Source organism: Canis lupus, chromosome 5 (assembly GCF_011100685.1).
Source record: "Canis lupus familiaris isolate Mischka breed German Shepherd chromosome 5, alternate assembly UU_Cfam_GSD_1.0, whole genome shotgun sequence".
Taxonomy (NCBI): domain Eukaryota; kingdom Metazoa; phylum Chordata; class Mammalia; order Carnivora; family Canidae; genus Canis; species Canis lupus.
The window spans coordinates 46,467,190-46,485,008 of NC_049226.1; the positions used below are offsets into that span (position 1 = coordinate 46,467,190).

The following is a 17,819-nucleotide window of genomic DNA, read 5'->3' on the forward strand; positions in this document are numbered from 1 at the left end:
GTCTGCTTTCAGCTCAGGTCATGATCCTGGGGTCCTGGGATTGAGCCCTGCATCGGGCTCCCTGTTTGGCAAGGAGTCTGGTTCTCTCTCTCTCTCTGCCCCTCCTCCCTACTTTTCTCTCTGTCCTTCTCAAATAAATAAATAAAATCTTTTAAAAAACCCTGAACTCCTAAAGTAGTTTTTAAAAATCTCTTACAGGGGCAGCCCTGGTGGCTTAGCGATTTAGCGCCACCTTCAGCCCAGGCCATGGTCCTGGAGGCCTGGGATCGAGTCCCGCGTTGCGCTCCCTGCATGGAGCCCGCTTCTCCCTCTGCCTGTGTCTCTGCCTCTCTCTCTCTCTCTCTCTCTGTCTCTAATAAATAAACAAAAAATCTTTTAAAAAAATCTCTTATAGCTGTCAAAGAATTTCAGTCAGATATAAAAAAATTAGTTTCTGTCATGATGGTACTATAGCTGTTAGGTCAAAAATCTAGATTTAGTGGAATCTTAAAATGAGACTGCTGGTTTCTTCATTGCTTTTTTCTACTGTATGAAATATACTGAAAATATCTTATGCTCAGTTTTCTGAAGCAGACTCTGAAGAGCATCTTGGATACAGTTGTTAAAACTTTCATATATGCATGCAAATGGAATCATTGCCAGTTTATAGAAATGTTGAAAGGAATCAAAGGCAATGAATTTAATGATCTTGTGCTCTTTGCCAGTACTTGTTGATTGAATTGGTGAAGAGTTTTGCAATGATTTACTTTGCTGTTAACTCCAATTCAAGATTTTCTTTGAAACTGAAAGGACGCTTGCCAAATTCTCAATAATCAAAGACAAAAAATGGCAATATGATTTACGTTTTCTCACCAATACCACACTGGATATAAATAAGCTAAAGTTGCAGCTCCAAGAAAAGGAAAAGCTTATTGTAACCTAACTAGACAGGTATGAGAATGTAAGTTGTAACTGAGACTTTTCATAATACAAACCAAGAATCATAGCTTTTACACACTTAGCATGAATAAGTATGCAAGAGATTTTAATTGTAAATGGCAGAGTGTTGTAAATTGCAAAACCTGCAGAAAAAAATTTGAAGAAGGCTTTGTTGGTATTGATAAATTTAGTGCTGTTTTTGAATTTATGCAATATACAGCTGAGTTAATGTGAATATTGAGTTGATAAAAGATTTAGTAAATTTACATAATGTGGGTAAACATAGTTTAAAAACTGATATGTTTTTTGCAAAGTCAAATCAATTCTTCTGAGAAAGATGAACTGGTTTTGGAATATGGATGTGAATAATATCAAAGAAAAATAATTTCTTGGTCAATTTGGTTATTGGAAAACTGAGTAATTTGGAACAATTTGGGAATGGAAATTTGTTTTTAATTGTTCATTTTATAAAGCATAAGTATAGATCAAGTATTTCAAATGAAAATTTATTATCCAAATTAGGATGTGCTGTAAATACAACAGACATACTAAATTTTGAAGACTTCAATAAAAAGAATCTATCTCAATATCTTTTATACTTTATACTGACTTCATGTTGAAATTATAATATTTTAGATGTAGTCAACTAAAAAAATAGGCATTAAAATTAATTTCAGGGAAGCCCGGTGGGTCAGCGGTTTAGTGCTGCCTTCAGCCCAGGACCTGATCCTGGAGACCCGGGATGGAGTCCCATGTCGGGCTCCCTGCATGGAGCCTTCTTCTCCCCTCTGCCTGTGTCTCTGCCTCTCTCTCTCTCTCTCTCTGTCGCTCGTGAATAAATAAATAAAATTTTTAAAAAAAATAAAATTAAATTAATTTCACTTGTTTCTTTTAACTCGTTTCTTTTCTTTAATGTGACTACGAATAAGTCTTTTTTTAATAAAAAATTGTATTTACTTAGAAGTATTCAGAATGTCAACAAAACAGCTGCACCTTTTTTTTTTTTTTTTTGCAATTACAGAGTGGTATTCAGTTAACAGAACAACAATTATTTCGTAGAAGCTGCATTAGAGACAACAGAAGATGAAAAACTACCATCCTCATATATAACTAATTTGTGCTGTGCACCAACAAGAACCTGCTTTAAATTTTCATGCCAATTTACAACCCCCATACTGTACCAGGCAAGGTTAGTGGCTATTGAAAATACCACCAGGACAGGGCTATCTAAAGACATTTGGTAGTGTAGTAACTATACAAAAAAAGACACTGTACTGTTTAAAAACAAATCTTACACAGCCTTACATTTCAATTTTTTTCTTTAAAAGGAGTGAGTTGTGTACAGGGGGGTTAAATGCTTTACAGACAAGAAAAAAAACACTACGCTAGAACCAACTTATTCATCATCATCATCTTCTTCTTCACCTTCTTCATCTTCTTCCTTCTCCTCATCCTCATCTTCTTCGTCTTCCACCTCTTCCTTCTTTTTCTTGCTTTTTTCAGCCTTAATAACTCCCTTTTTTGCCACATCAGGCTTTCCTTTCACTCGGTATGCAGCAATATCCTTTTCATATTTTTCCTTCAGCTTAGCAGCCTTCTTTTCATAAGGCTGCTTGTCATCTGCAGCAGTGTTATTCCACATCTCTCCCAATTTCTTTGCAACATCACCAATGGATAGGCTGGGATATTCTCCTTTGATTTTTGGGTGATACTCAGAACCAAACAAGAAAAAGGCTGAGGGAGGCCTCTTGGGTGCATTGGGATCCTGACCTTTTTTGTTTCCCCTTTAGGGGGGAATGTAAGTTTTCATTTTTCTTTCATAACGGGCCTTGTCCGCCTTAGCCACGTCTTCAAATTTTCCTTTCTCTTTAGCAGACATGGTCTTTCACCTTTCTGAGGACTTCTTAGAAAACTCTGAGAAGTTGACTGAAGCATCTGGGGGCTTCTTCTTGTGCTCCTCTTGGCAAGTTTGCACAAAGAATGCATATGATGACATTTTGCCTCTTGGCTTCTTAGGATCTCTTTTGCCCATGTTTAATTATTTTCCTCAGCGAGGCAAAGAGTCGCCCAGTGCCCGTCTGGTTCTCACTTGCCCCGGCACTGCCTCTATGTAGCTCAATGTACTGCAATGGCTGTTGACTACTAATAAGTTTATAATTACTTATATGACTTGCATTGTTTCTAATAGGCAACGCTGTTCTAGAGACCCAGATAAATATCACAGCACCCACCATATTCTATTCTAATGGCCTTTAGAAAAAGTTAGGGTTCCATGGAAGCACATAGAACATCTACCCAGCCTAGTCTTAGAATAATTAGCAGAAGGGCACGGACATTGGATGTCAGCCACAAAAATACTAGACCATCTGCTAAAGTAAGAGATGTTTTTAACGACAGAGCCATGATACCTTTTCCATTATTTATAGAATACTTCCCATCCCAATGGCAAGTATTTGCATTTGGGTTACTTCACTGTCCAAGTTCTAGGAGTAGGTTCCTGACTTACACACTAAGCAAGGGCAAGAGGGTTGAATAGCATGGGTTAATCTCAGCTGACCTACATTGACCCCAGACTAATCTGCAGAGCCACCAGCTATTGGCAATCACTATGGAATGTATTTACTAAAGATAAATGATGTTGCATGAGTTGGTTAAGTCTGAATGTATCAGCTTGAAGCATTATTTGGTAGCCCTAATTGGATCTATAATTTACACCTGGTTTCAGTGGAGTCATGTCACATTAGGTGGAATGTGCCTATGTGACTGACCAGCTCATTATGAGACCTCCACTAGGACCTGACTAGACTTCTTGGTACCCAGATGCTTCACATGCATGCCAGTAGAGGTTCAAGACCTGCAGACAAAGGGTGTCCAGTGCAACCCACTTATCAGGGGGAAAATGCTTGCACCTGAGGTCTCTGGATTCTTTGTATTGGCATACTGGTCTCTTGCTGTTGCTGTGCTGTATCCCTAACCAGTAATAAAACTGCCCCATAAGGATAAACTGTTTGAATGCTGTGAGTCCTTTTAGCAATCAAACACAAAGTATCACTCATGTGTAACTCATGTAAGAGTTCATCAATTGATTGCCTTCTCAAGAGAGGAGGCAACAAATCAGACTGGCTAAAGCTTGAGCCTTGGAGTCTACCTGCCTGGGCTCAGATTGAGGCTTCATCCTTTGCTAGCTGAGTCTCCTTAAGTGAGTGCATTGACTGAATATTTGTGGTACCACAATTTATGGCACACACAACACCCCCCCCCCCCCCCCCCCCGGCATTTATGTTGAGAACTAACCCCCAACGTGATAGTATTAGGAGGTGGGGCCTTTGAGAGGTAATTAGGTCATGAGGGTGGAGCCTTCAGAAATGGGATTAATGCCCTTATAAAAGGGAGCCAGAGAGCTTCCTTACTTGACCATGTAAGCATAGAGCAAGAAGATGGTTTACAACCTGGAAAAGGGCTCTCACAGGAATGCACCCAGATCCCAAACTTCCAGCCTCCAGAACAATAAGAAATAAAGAAAACAGTAGCCATGCAGTCTACGGTACTGTTACTGCAGCCCAAACTAAGTGACTTACTTAATCTGTACAATGGGAAATTAATAGCGTCTACCTCGAAGGATTCAATGAGCTCATCCTTATACAAGGTTTTACAAAGATATCTGGCACACAACAGCATTTAGTGTTAACCATTTAATAAATTCTATCTTTAAAGTCTCAAGAAGCAGATTTCTGCAAGTTTTCTGTCCTTGTTTTTAAGCCCCAGGAGTTCATTAATATTGAGGTCTAGACTCAGAGCACCCCTCTACACAATTAAAAAGAACTTGTGATAAGAAAGAGCACAGGGATGATAATTTATCAACTTTTCCATTTTTCTAGACAGGAAACTAAAACACCAGGCTACCTTACCAAAACTATTGTATGCTATAAGATCAAAAAACATTAAAAAAAAGTTCTGAAAACTATAAATAGTTATATGAATGTAAGAGATCATATTCTTGTACCTTTTTGTAACTTCTCTTGGGAATTTTACCCTTTTTATAACTTCTCTTGGGAATTTCACCCTCTTCAAAGCTGTGCCCATTCACTTAGGCAAGATGACCATCATGTCCACCCTTTTAGTCCTGACTTCTGTCCTAGGTCCCAGTTCTAAAACCCAAATTGTCCACTGGATGGTTCCACCTGAGACTAGGCAGGAACAGCAACACTGAATATACTATTTTTAATTTACGGTTTCCTCCTAGCCTGCATACTTTCCAATGGCATGGGAATCAGTGTGGGGTATTGACACTGTTGCTAGGCCTGTTTGCACTCAGATTCATTCCTTGCCCTCTCCCTGCTCAGGATCCACAAGGCAGGTGACTTGTATAAGCTCAATTCTCAGACTTCCGGCCTCAAGTAGCTTCTTGTAGAGTTCCCCTATTGGAAGGCACTGGCAGTATTTTGGAAGTGGAGAGGAAGGGAGAAACCAAGTTGTTTCCCCTCACCTTCTTTCTGCCTAGGGTGATCAGTAGGAATGGCTTCTCATGCTCCAGTGCCCACAGAATGGGTTTACCATCATCCCAACCTCCAAAGATGACCCCTACCCTTGGGCTCTGGTCAAACCACCTGTTCTTTTTATCCTTCCAATCTAGGCATAGCTGTGCCTTCTATTTGTTGCTGATCTTTTGAGTAGAATCACCAACCTTTGAGCACAGTCAAGAATATTCATAACATTTCACTGTGTTTGTTATAAGATCTGTTTGTTTCTCTTAGAAAGCTTTATGGGTATACAAATCAGTAATGAACCTGTATTCAAGTCATACATGCACACCAGTGTCCTTATTTTCCCATCAGCCTTCAGGGTCTGTCAGTCAGGCATCAGGATTATCTGATGAGTGCTTTCAAAACACCCATGTGAAGACATCAGAGGGCTGTCTCCACTATCACATCACAATGCCTCCTGCTGTGATCCCACTGCTTAGCTCCAAACAGAGGTACCTAGCCCACAGAGAGCTACTTTTACCCAGGAGGGCCCGATGTCACACCAGTTCATAATTTGGTGGTGGTGAGGTGAGTTCTTGCATGGGAATTTTCTGTAAAATCATTCTCACTGATGGATCTAACTATACAATGTCGTGCTTAGAATGGGTAGCATGCAAGCACAGCCAGATAAAAGAGAACTATTGACACCTCAGGGCAGAGAAAGAGAACCCAAGGGTAAATTGTATGAAATTCAGAACTCGAAGAGGTCTTACTATTAAGAAGGCACTAGTAAATTGAATGTCAATGAGTCATCAAGTTTAAAGTTAGAAACATTCTTAGATGACATTGAATGCAAGCTCTGCATTTTGCAAAGAAAAAAACTGAGGCCCCCAAAAGGTAAGCAGTTATGTCCAGGGTTACTAGCTAGTGAATGACACAGAAAGGACTAGAACTCAGATAGGTACCTTTTCTCTGGACCCTTATTTCTTACCCTATGTGGACCAACAGCACCAGCACCTGCTGGGAAAGTTTTAAAGATGCAGAATGTCAGGCCTCACCCCAGACTTATACCTTTAGAATCTGCATTTTAACAATATCCCCAGGTTACCTACATACACATTATAATTTGATTCTGACTGGCAGGCCCTGGAGGCTGATGAAAAATAAGAACAACTGGTTTACGTGTGTGATTTGTGAAAATAGGTTCATTACTCATTGACGTACACTCCAAGCTTTCTAAGAGAAATGAACCAGACTCTGATTCCTTTGGGGATTTTTGTTCACCCACAGCCAGAGTTGAGGTGGGGGTTTTCTCCATTTCTTGAAAAGTACTTGCTCTGTAACTTACAGCAGGAGCTGATATTAAAACTCATAAACACAGGAAGGGAAAGTGTAAATGATGTAGAATGAGGACTTTTAGATTGGTTTTGCTGCTTGGCACTCACTTGTATGACTTGAAAAAAAGCTTTTAAGAATCAGAGGCCTGGAACACAGAAGGCACTTGATAAAAATGTGTTGATTAAATGAATAAAACCTTGTCATATGTGGAGAAAGGATTTCAGGACACAGACTCTCAATGTACAATTTAACACACATTTATAGAGCATATCTTGCATGCTAGGTGCTGTATGAGGTATGGAGATACCTTCATATCTATCATGTAGACTGAGCAGCTCATGGCCTGGTGGACAAGCTTTCAGAATGCATGTTCCTAGAAAGCAAGACCTTATCTTCCCTCTTTTCTTTTTAAATGTGCCCTGCACACAAAGATAAGCTTTGCCAATATTCACAAGTATCGTTTTAATTGGAAGCTTTCCACACCCCATTCATACGGTGGGAATTGTTGAGTGATGGAGGTGGACTGGGATATGAGAGTTTGGCTTCTCAACCTCCTGTGCTTTTCCATCTATTCCCTACTGGGATTGGGAAATCCTTCTTATCTAATCTTTCCACATTCCCTCCATCTGCCCTTCTCTGCAGAGCACTGAGTCTCAGGCAGTTTGACGAAGAGACAGAGGTCAGCTACTTCACTGGAGCAATGGCCCCCTGTGTCCTGGGCCAACTGCTGAATGCCTTCCTGGTTTCCCCTCCACAAGGCACCTCCACCCCTGGACTGCCTGAGTTGCTGTGTTGAAAGTTATCCTTGAGTTTATCTTGAGTTGAAAATTACATTATCACTTCCTGGGCTGAGCCAGCACCCAGCTACATTTCTTCACTGTGGCTGAGACTTGGAAGTAGATGAAAGAAGGAAAGAATTCATCAAAAGTAGGTCACTTTGTCTGTCTGCAGAAAGGGACCTTAGCCAAAGATCAACAAGAGAAAAGGAAATAAAGTCTTCGAGGTCTCTTGTTGGGGTTCACAGCAGGGAATGTTGTCTAGAAGGACTTTGGCTAGAAAGAAGGTATATATAGCCTCTTGGTTCAAATAGCCATGATGAGTCAATTACACTTCAATTAAAAAAAAAAAAACTATCAACAATGAGGATGATGATGCCAGTCAAGATTATTAAGCTCCTAATATTTGCCAGGAACAGTGCTAGCTACTACTTTACATGTATCATCTCATTATTTTATTTAATCTTCACAACAACTCTATGAGACAGATACCTTTTTTACCATGCTTTTACAGACTGATTTTGCAGGATCTCACAAATGATGAAAGAAAAAAAAAGAAACACAACTTAAATGTATTAAACTTTATATACTAGGCCCCATGCTTGATTTTTCATATGGTCACAGCTATATGAGATAGTAGAGTCAGTCAGTCAATAAATATCATTCACTTGAGGAATAATTAAGTGAATTCTAAGTGTCATATACTCTATAGTCATTGTCTCATTACTGCTAATGACAATACTATGAGATAGATCCTGTCATCACCATCTCATAGAAGAGGACGATTAGATGTTTGCCCTTCCTTCCTTCCTTCCTTCCTTCCTTCCTTCCTTCCTTCCTTCCTTCCTTCCTTCCTTCCTTCCTTTCTTTCCCTCCCCTTCTCTTTCCTTTTCTTTCTTTCCTTCCTTCCCCCCTTTCTTTCTTTTTTTTTTTTTTTTTTTATTATTTCTTCCTAGTAAAAATTTACTAAATGCTAGTAGCTATGTTCTAGGTATAGAATGGGATATGAAGCAAAGGAGGTCCTGAGCTTGTGAAGCTTATTTTGCAAAAACATAAACAAATGAATAATAATAAAAAAAAGACAATGTTAGGTAGTTGTGGTGCAACCTCAATCTGAGGAGAAGGAAGGGGGAAGAGAAGAGGGGGGAGGAGGAGGAGCACCATATGAGTGGTAAAAGAATTCACACAAGGCACAACAAAGGAGATAGAAGTTTATTGAATACATTGCAAGGAAGCAGCAGGCAGGACAGTGAAGGAGAGACTGCCTGTCAGAGACAGAGCTAGAGAGCTGTAGTTAAGGGAAGGAAGTGGGTAGGTATGAGAATATATTGAATTTTCCTTTTTTTTGGTACCTGTGCCCGGTGTGAGTAGCCCATCAGTCAGCTAAGGGCCTATGGCTATTTTGAGGTGGGCCAGCCTGTTTGTATTCAGCCCGGTGGTCACTGTGGGCCCTTCTACTTTACTCAGTTTCCATGGTTCAAGCCTGTTGCCTAAAAGCAGCCTCTATCATAGTGATAACTACCATGATATAAATGAAACAGGGTTATATGATAAAAGTGACTGGGAGCTGAGGTAGATTCAGGGTTATTTCTCAGGAGATGACATTTCAGGTGAGAAGTGAATAGTAAGAGAGATTGAGTCATGCAAAGGTCTTAGAACAAAGCCCTCCAGGCAGGAAGGACTGTTAGCACAAAAATCCTCTGGCCTGAAGAACAAGCCTGGAGTATTCAAGGAGCACTCAAGTTGAACGATCAAGGTGGGAGTAGAACAAGGGACAGTCACAGGGGTAGGCAGGGAGCCTTCAGGCCAGGGCAAGGAATTGGGAATCTATACCAAATGAAAAGTCCAGAGCTGGGAAGAGGGCTTAGGAGGGCAGAAGGTATTTTTCAAAGCTCACTGTGGTTTCTTTCTTTTTTTTTTTTTTTCTTTTTTTTTTTCACTCTGGTTTCTGTGATAAGAAATACCCTATAGGAAGCAAGGGTGGAAGGACATAAATTTGTGCTACAAATTTAGTTTGTTACAGGATTTTAAATGAGATATGATGGTGGCTTAGAGGAGGATGTGGTAGGGAGATGGAGAAGAGTGGGTGGCTGGTTAAAAGCACTTACTGAGGCTATGGAAGGCCCATTTCTGTGGCCCCAGGATACTGGGTAAGTAGTTTGAGGGTGAAATTTAGTCTTCGGAGTTTCCACAGAGGTTGGACGAGAGCCTGGCATTTTATAGGTAATTAATAAATGTTTGTTGAACTGAATTCAACAGTTATGGGATTAGATCTGGATATTCACCAGGAGAAGACCTAAAGCAATCATGAGTCATATAATATGGTGCTCCCTTCACTCAATTTAATGACCCCACAATACTAAAACTGAAGAACTTAAAATATGAACGAAATCCAAGCCATTTAGTGTTTGTGGAGCATCTTAATAATATGGGGATCAAAACACCTTCCCTAGAGAGCTGTTTTGGAACAAGGAGGTGATGTTTGTAAAGATTCCCAGCACACTGCCTTATTTTGAGGAAGGAATTCAACAAAGGGAGGCTGTCAAACGGAACAATGTCCTTGGGCCTCAAAGGACTTCTAAGACAGCATCCACCCTTAGTATTGTCCTTAGACACAGAGGAGAGAGAAGCCAGAAATATGGAAGGACAGTAAGGACTACTAAAAATCTGTTCTTCCACTAATGCAATGAGAACACCAGCAAAAATATCGTGAAAATCAACATTTGCAGAACTCTGGAAATTAGCCAAAGGCTTGCAACACTCTGAGGAGCATTTATTCAAGAAAAAAAGCGAAAATTTGGTTAAAACAGAGTTCTGTGGATTTTTAACATGCTCTATTCTCATTTCCCCCTTCTGAGTTCTGTGGTAACCTTGAAAACCAGCAGCTCTACCACCACAGCAGCTGTGAAAACCAACAGCCCTAGCAGTCACTGGAGGAGGCAGAGGGGATTGGAATGCCTCAAAATCCCCATCTCTAGAGAATTGGCTCCATTTGACCTGTCTAGCAGCATTCTGGAAAGTCCTATTTACAACTCTTGTCTTTATTTGACTAGATTCAGAACTTCTCAGTGGGAAAAGCCCTAGCCTCAGGATATCTGTTGAAAAAAACTCATAGTTGCCTGGGGTAGCAATACGAGCTGGGAAAAACAAGAGCCTGGCCAGAAAGCTCAAAAGCTCAAAGGGAAGATTTAAGGAACAAGATGTTCACAGGGGGCTTTGAAAATCTCTGACATATTTCTGGAGAGATAGAAGGATGTGTTCATGTGAGGGACTACGTGCATGCCCAGGAAAGACCTGAGAAAGTCCTAATCCTCACCTCTGGCTAGGTAATACTCTGCATGAGCATGAAATGGAAGCAAAGGCAGTGTTAAAAATTATGGGAATGCCGAAGGAATCCCCTGAAACACATCCAGAGCCCCTCTCCTACCCCACCCCCCCAGAAAAGAGTAGGAGACTCCGTGGTTTAAGGAAATTTTTGTCTTAGCTGATCAGTAAGCTAACTAAGCAATGACTTCAGTAGTCATATATGATAGGGAAAATAGATATACAGAATTATTTTAGGATAGTCACTAAACAAACAACACACAGCAACATCAGAGGAGAGGTAATCTAATTTGTGTTGCCACATTACATTATTTAAATGTCCAATTTTCACACAAAAGACCACCAAAAGTTAAAGTAATCTTAGTAAAGGAAAACAAAGCTAGAGGTATCACAATTCCAGATTTCAAAATATGCCACAAAGTTGTAGTAATCAAAACAGTGCGGCATGGCACAAAAACAGACACACAGATCAAGAGAAGAGAATAGAGAACCCCAAAATAAACTTATGTTTATATCGTCAATCCATCTATGACAAAGGAGGCAAGAATATGCAATGGGGGAAGACAGTCTCTTCAATAAATGGTGCTGGAAAAACTGGAGAGCTATATGTAATAGAATGAAAGTGGATCACTTTTTTAACACCATACACAAAATAAACTCAGAATGGATTAAAGACCCCAATATGAGACCTGAAACCATGAAAATTCTAGAAGAGAATATAGGAAGTAATTTCTCTGACATTCGCTATAGTAACGTTTTTCTAGACATGCCTCTTCAGGCAAGAGAAACAAATGCAAAGGTAAACTGTTGGGACTACATCAAAACAAAAAGCTCTTGCACAGTGAAGGAATGGTTAACAGAACAAAAAGACAGCCTACTGAGTGGGAGAAGATATGTGCAAAAAATCTGATAAGGGGTAAATATCCAAAATATATAAAAAACTTAGACAACCCAACACCAAAATACCCTCACAAATTGTCCAATTAAAAAAATGGGCAGAAGATTTTTTTCCAAAGAAGACATATAGATGACCAATAGACACATGAAAAGATGCTTAATATCATTAATTATCAGAGAAATGCAAATCAAAATCACAATGAGATATTACCTCACACCTGTTAAAATGGTTAACATCAAAAGGACAAGAAATAACAAATGTTGGCAAGGATGTGGAGGGAAAGGAACCCTTATACACTGTTGGTGGGAATGCAAATTGGTGCAGCCACTGTGGAAAACAGTGTGGAGGCTCTTCAAAAACTTAAAAATATAATTACCATATGATATAGTACTTCCACTACTGGGTATTTACCGAAAGAAGATTAAAACGCTAATTTTAAAACATATATGCACCCTTATGCTTACTGCAGCATTATTTACAATAGCCATGATGTGCAAGCAATCTAAGCATCCACTGAAAGACAAATGGATAAGGAAGAAGTGGTATACCTATATGAAATATCACGCAGCCATAAAAAGGTTAAGATCTTGTAACAATATGGATGGACCTAGAGAGTATAATATTATATAGGATAAGTCAGACTGAGAAAGGCAAATACCATATGATTTCACTCATATATGGAATCTAAAAACAACAACAACAAACAAAAAGCGGAATCAGACCTATAAATGCAGAGAACAAACTGATTGTTGATTGCTGCCAGAGGGGAAGAGGGTGGGGACAGAGGTAAAATGGGTGAAGGGAAGTGGAAGCTACCATCTTCCAGTTATGGAATGAATACATAATGGGAATAAAAGGCACAGCATAAGGAATACAGTTAATGATATTACAATAGCATTATATATAGGTGACAGTATGGTAGCTACACTTGGGGCATAGCAAAATCTATAAACTTCTTGAATCACTACGTTGTACACCTGAAACTAATGTAATAGTGTGTCAACTATACACACACACACACGTCTAGTTTTCAATAAAAGGTAGTTATTGAAAAGATCAACAAAATCGAATAACCTTTAGCTACACTAGGTAATCTGACCAGAGAAAGAAAGAAAGAAAGAAAGAAAGAAAGAAAGAAAGAAAGAAAGAAAGAAGAAGAAGAAAGAAAGAAAGAAAGAAAGAAAGAAAGAAAGAAAGAAAGAAAGAGACATAAATCACTGAAATCAGAAATGAAAAAAGGGATATCACTACTGATTTTATAAGAAGTTGAAGAAATAATAAGGGAAATTATGAACGATTATATGCCAATGACTTAGATAATCCAGATGAAATAGATAAATTCTTAGAAAGACACAAATTACCAGAATTGACTCAAGAAGAAAAAGAAAATCTGAATAGACCTACAAGTAAAGAAGTCAAATTAGTAATTTTGAAACTTCCCACAAAAAAAGCTCATGACCAGTGGCTTTACTGGGAAGTTCTACCACAAACTTTTGGAGAATTCTACACAATCCTTCACAAACTCTTAACAAAATAGAAGACAAGAGAATACTTTCCAACTCATTCTAAGAGACCTGAATTATCCTGATATCAGAACTAGACCAAGACTCACAAGTACAAACCAAAATCTTTTATAAACACAGACACAAAATTCTTCAACAAAATACTAGCAAACTGAATCTAGTAACACATAAAAAACAATTAGACTATTACCAAATGGAAATTATTCTAGGCATGTGAGCTTGGTTTAAAAAAAAATCAATGTAGTAGATTACATTAATATAATAAAAGTCTTTAAAATGTGATCATCTCAATAGAGAAACAGCATTTGACAAAATCCAATACTCTTTTGAAACTCAAAATAAAAAAAAAAATCACACAATAAGAATAAAACTTCCTCAATCTGCTAAAGACATTTTTTAAAAAAACCCACAGCTAGCATCATAAAAGTTTTCCTTTCAGAATAAGGAAAAAGTCCAGAATGTCCATTCTTGCTGCTTCTATTTAACATTATACTAAAGTTTCTAGTCACAGTAATTAGGAAGGAAAAAAAAAATCATACAGAATGAAAAGGAAAAAGTAAAATAATTTCTATTTGCAGGTGACACGATCTTATAGAGAGAAAATTATAAGAAATCTACAAAAAAACTATTAGAGCAAATAAATGAGCTCAGCTACAGTATAGAATACAAGATCAATACACAAAAATCAAGTTTAGCTCTATAGAGTATCAATGAACAATCTAAAAATGAAATTTAAAAAGCCGGTTCAATTTTCAATAGCACAAAATAAATATTCTAATAAAATAAATAAAAAAATAAATAAAAATAAAATAATCTAATAAAATATTAGAAATAAATTTAACAGATGGGACACCTAGGTGGCTAGGTTGGGTAAGCATCTGACTCCTGATTTTGGTTCAGGTCATATCTCAGCATTGTGAGATTGAGCCCTGTATTGGACTCTGTGCTGGGCATGAAGCCTGCTTAAGATTCTCTCTCTCTCTCCCTTTGCCCCTCCCTCAGCTCTCTCCCTCTTAAAAAAGTAAGAGAGAGAGAGAGAGAGAAAGAGAGAAAGAAAGAAAGAAGAAAGAAATTGAAGAAAAAAGAAGAAAGTCTTGAATATTGAAATCTATAAAACATCATTGAAAGAAATTTAATAAATGGAAAGATAACCTGAATTCATGGATTGGAAGATTTAATGTTTAGATGGCAATATCCCCCAAATTAATCTACAGATTCATTGCAATCCTTATCAAAGCCCTAGCTGGCTTTTAGGCAGAAATTAACAAACCGACCCTAAAGTTCATATGAAAATGCAATGGGCCCCAGAACAGCAACCCCTCACCCCTCACCCCCTGCATCGTGAAAAAGAAGGTAAAGGACAACGTCACAGAATGTGATGATCACGGATGCCTGGGTGGCTCAGCAGTTGAGTGTCTGCCTTTGGCTCAGGGCATGATCCCGGAGTTCCAGGATGGAGTCCCACATCAGGCCCCTGGTAGGGAACCTGCTTTTCCCTCTGCCCGTGTCTCTGCCTCTCTCTCTTTCTCTGTGTGTGTCTCTCATGATAAATAAATAAAATCTTAAAAAAAAAAAAAAAGAATGTGATGGTCAGTTTATGTCTTCACTTGGCATAAAAAAGGATGAAGTGTTGATACATGCTGTAAGATGAATAAATCCCAAAACCATAATGCTAAGTGAGAGAGGCCAGACACAAAAGGACAAATAGTATATGACTCTATTTATTTATTTTATTTTATTTTTTTTAATGAACTTTATTTTTTTTTAATTTTTATTTATTTACCATAGTCACACACACAGAGAGAGAGAGAGATGCAGAGACATAGGCAGAGGGAGAAGCAGGCTCCATGCACTGGAGCCCGACGTGGGATTCGATCCCGGGTCTCCAGAATCGAGCCCTGAGCCAAAGGCAGGCGCTAAACCGCTGCGCCACCCAGGGATCCCTATATGACTCTATTTATATGAAATATCTAGAATAGGCAAATTCATAGAGACATAAAGTAGATTAAAGGTTATCAGGGGATGAGAGGAGTTTCTTTATGAGATGGTGAGAATGTTCTAAAATAAGAGAGCAGTTAGGGTTATACAACTCTGTGAATATACTAAAAACACTAGGTTTTATACCTTAAAATGGTCAATTTTATGGTATGTGAACTATATACCAGTAAAACAGTTATTTAAAAAAAAAAAAAAAAAAGAAGGGCCCCTGAGCTGGACCTACTTACAAAAAATACACCAAAAATCAGTTTAATATACCCATGGAGTCCTTTGCCTCTTGAGACTGGCACTTGGTGCTGGCATAGTGTAACCAAAACTTTGAACACCCACTCTTGTGACAAACACTAATCTGGCCCCAGGGATCACTTCCCTACACCTCTTGCCCTATGTTCTTAGAATAGAAGGCAAGTGTGATTCTATACTATGAAGATCTGCATGTTATATAACTGCCAGTGGAGGAGATGGACACTGCTTAGAACCCAGGAAAGACTGCAGCGGCAAAGGCACTTCAGTAAAAGAAATCAATTTGTCAAATCAATTTGTCAAATTCTTCCTCAGTATATTCTTGCACAACAAAGTATCATTCCCAATATTGCCAAGCATCCATTTTCTTGTTTTTCTTTGCATTTATTTATATTCTGAAAGTTCTTACAAATTAAAATAATGTTTGCAAGATTGGGGTGCCTGGGTGGCTCAGCTGGTTAAGCATCCATCCAACTCTTGGTTTCAGCTCAGGTCATGATCTCATAGATCACGGGATCAAGCCCTGTGTCAGGCTTTGCACTCAGAGGGAAGTCTGCTTTGGATTCTCTCTCTCCCTTTCCCTCTACCCCTCCTCCATTCTCTTTCTCTCTCTCTCTAATAAGTAAATAAATCTTTAAAAAATAATAATATTTATAAGATTATATTCTTATGGCTGAGATATTCTGCAATATTCAGTGTTATGAGTTGAACTGTGTTCCCTCAAAATTCGTATGTTGAAGTCCTAATTCCCAGGACCTCAAAATGTGACCTTATTTGGAAATAGGGCCTTTACAGAGGTAATTAAATTAAAATGAGGTCATTGGGATGGGTCCTAATAAAATATGACTGATGTCATTAGAAAAAGGGGAAATTTGGAAATGTGCACAATGAAGGGAGAATGCCATGTAACTAACATGGCAGAAATCAAGATGATGTATCAACAAGCCAAGGAATTATGGCAAGTCACCAGAAGAAGAAAGAAACCCTCCTCACAGTTTTCAGAAAGAACCAACCCTGCCAACATCTTGATCTAGGACTTCTAGCTTCTAGAACTGTGAGATAATAACTTTCTGTTGGTTAAATCAATTCAATATTCTTTGTTATAGCAGCTGTAGAAAACTAATACATTAAGCAATTGATATTGTTCTTAAATTTGTGCATGTATAGGATAATGTGAAGCAGGATGCTGATTTATACAAAATCATAATATACATTTTATAACAATATACATAATACTATAATATTTTGTAATATATTGTATAATACTGTGATTATGACCCCATATATAATATGTTGTATAACATATATAATATATAATAATGTAGGTTTATTATATTATTATATTTCATAATATGTGCAATATTATGTGATTATTTATCACATGACCTCATTATTATGTTTGAATATGAAAAATAAAGTTCTTAGTTTATCTGCTATAATTGTTAGCAAATCAAACTATTGCTTTAGGAATTTCATTGATCATTATAGCTGTTACTGGCTCAAGGTAGTACAGTTTCTTCAAATTAAAATTAGTTTTAAAAAGTAAAAATGATAATCACTCAAATAGTTTGTCTAATTTGGCACTGTCGGGATCCCTGGGTGGCGCAGCGGTTTGGCGCCTGCCTTTGGTCCAGGGCACGATCCTGGAGACCCGGGATCGAATCCCACATCGGGTTCCCAGTGCATGGAGCCTGCTTCTCCCTCTGCCTGTGTCTCTGCGCCTCTCTCTCTGTGACTATCATAAATAAATAAAAATTAAAAAAAAAAATTTGGCACTGTTGTCAAAAGAACACATGCTAAAATCTTGTGTAAAAAATCTGTGTAAAACAACAGAGGTAGTCATTTTGCTGAACTGAACAGCTATACGCCAATAAATTAGGCAATCTAGAAGAAATGGACGCATTCCTGGAAAGCCACAAACTACCAAAACTGGAACAGGAAGAAACAGAAAACCTGAACAGGCCAATAACCAGGGAGGAAATTGAAGCAGTCATCAAAAACCTCCCAAGACACAAGAGTCCAGGGCCAGATGGCTTCCCAGGGGAATTCTATCAAACGTTTAAAGAAGAAATCATACCTATTCTACTAAAGCTGTTTGGAAAGATAGAAAGAGATGGAGTACTTCCAAATTCGTTCTATGAGGCCAGCATCACCTTAATTCCAAAACCAGACAAAGACCCCACCAAAAAGGAGAATTACAGACCAATATCCCTGATGAACATGGATACAAAAATTCTCAACAAGATACTAGCCAATAGGATCCAACAGCACATTAAGAAAATTATTCACCATGACCAAGTAGGATTTATCCCCGGGACACAAGGCTGGTTCAACACTC

At 38.4% G+C, this 17,819-nt stretch overlaps 1 protein-coding gene and 1 pseudogene across 6 annotated transcripts in view; both read right to left on the bottom strand.

Moving 5' to 3' along the window:
* ROR1 (receptor tyrosine kinase like orphan receptor 1) overlaps positions 1-17,819 on the bottom strand; it is a 475,328-nt gene that overhangs the window by 113,118 nt on the left and 344,391 nt on the right. The gene's annotated exons all lie outside the window — the stretch shown is intronic.
* On the bottom strand, positions 1,891-3,205 carry LOC100683367 (annotated as a pseudogene).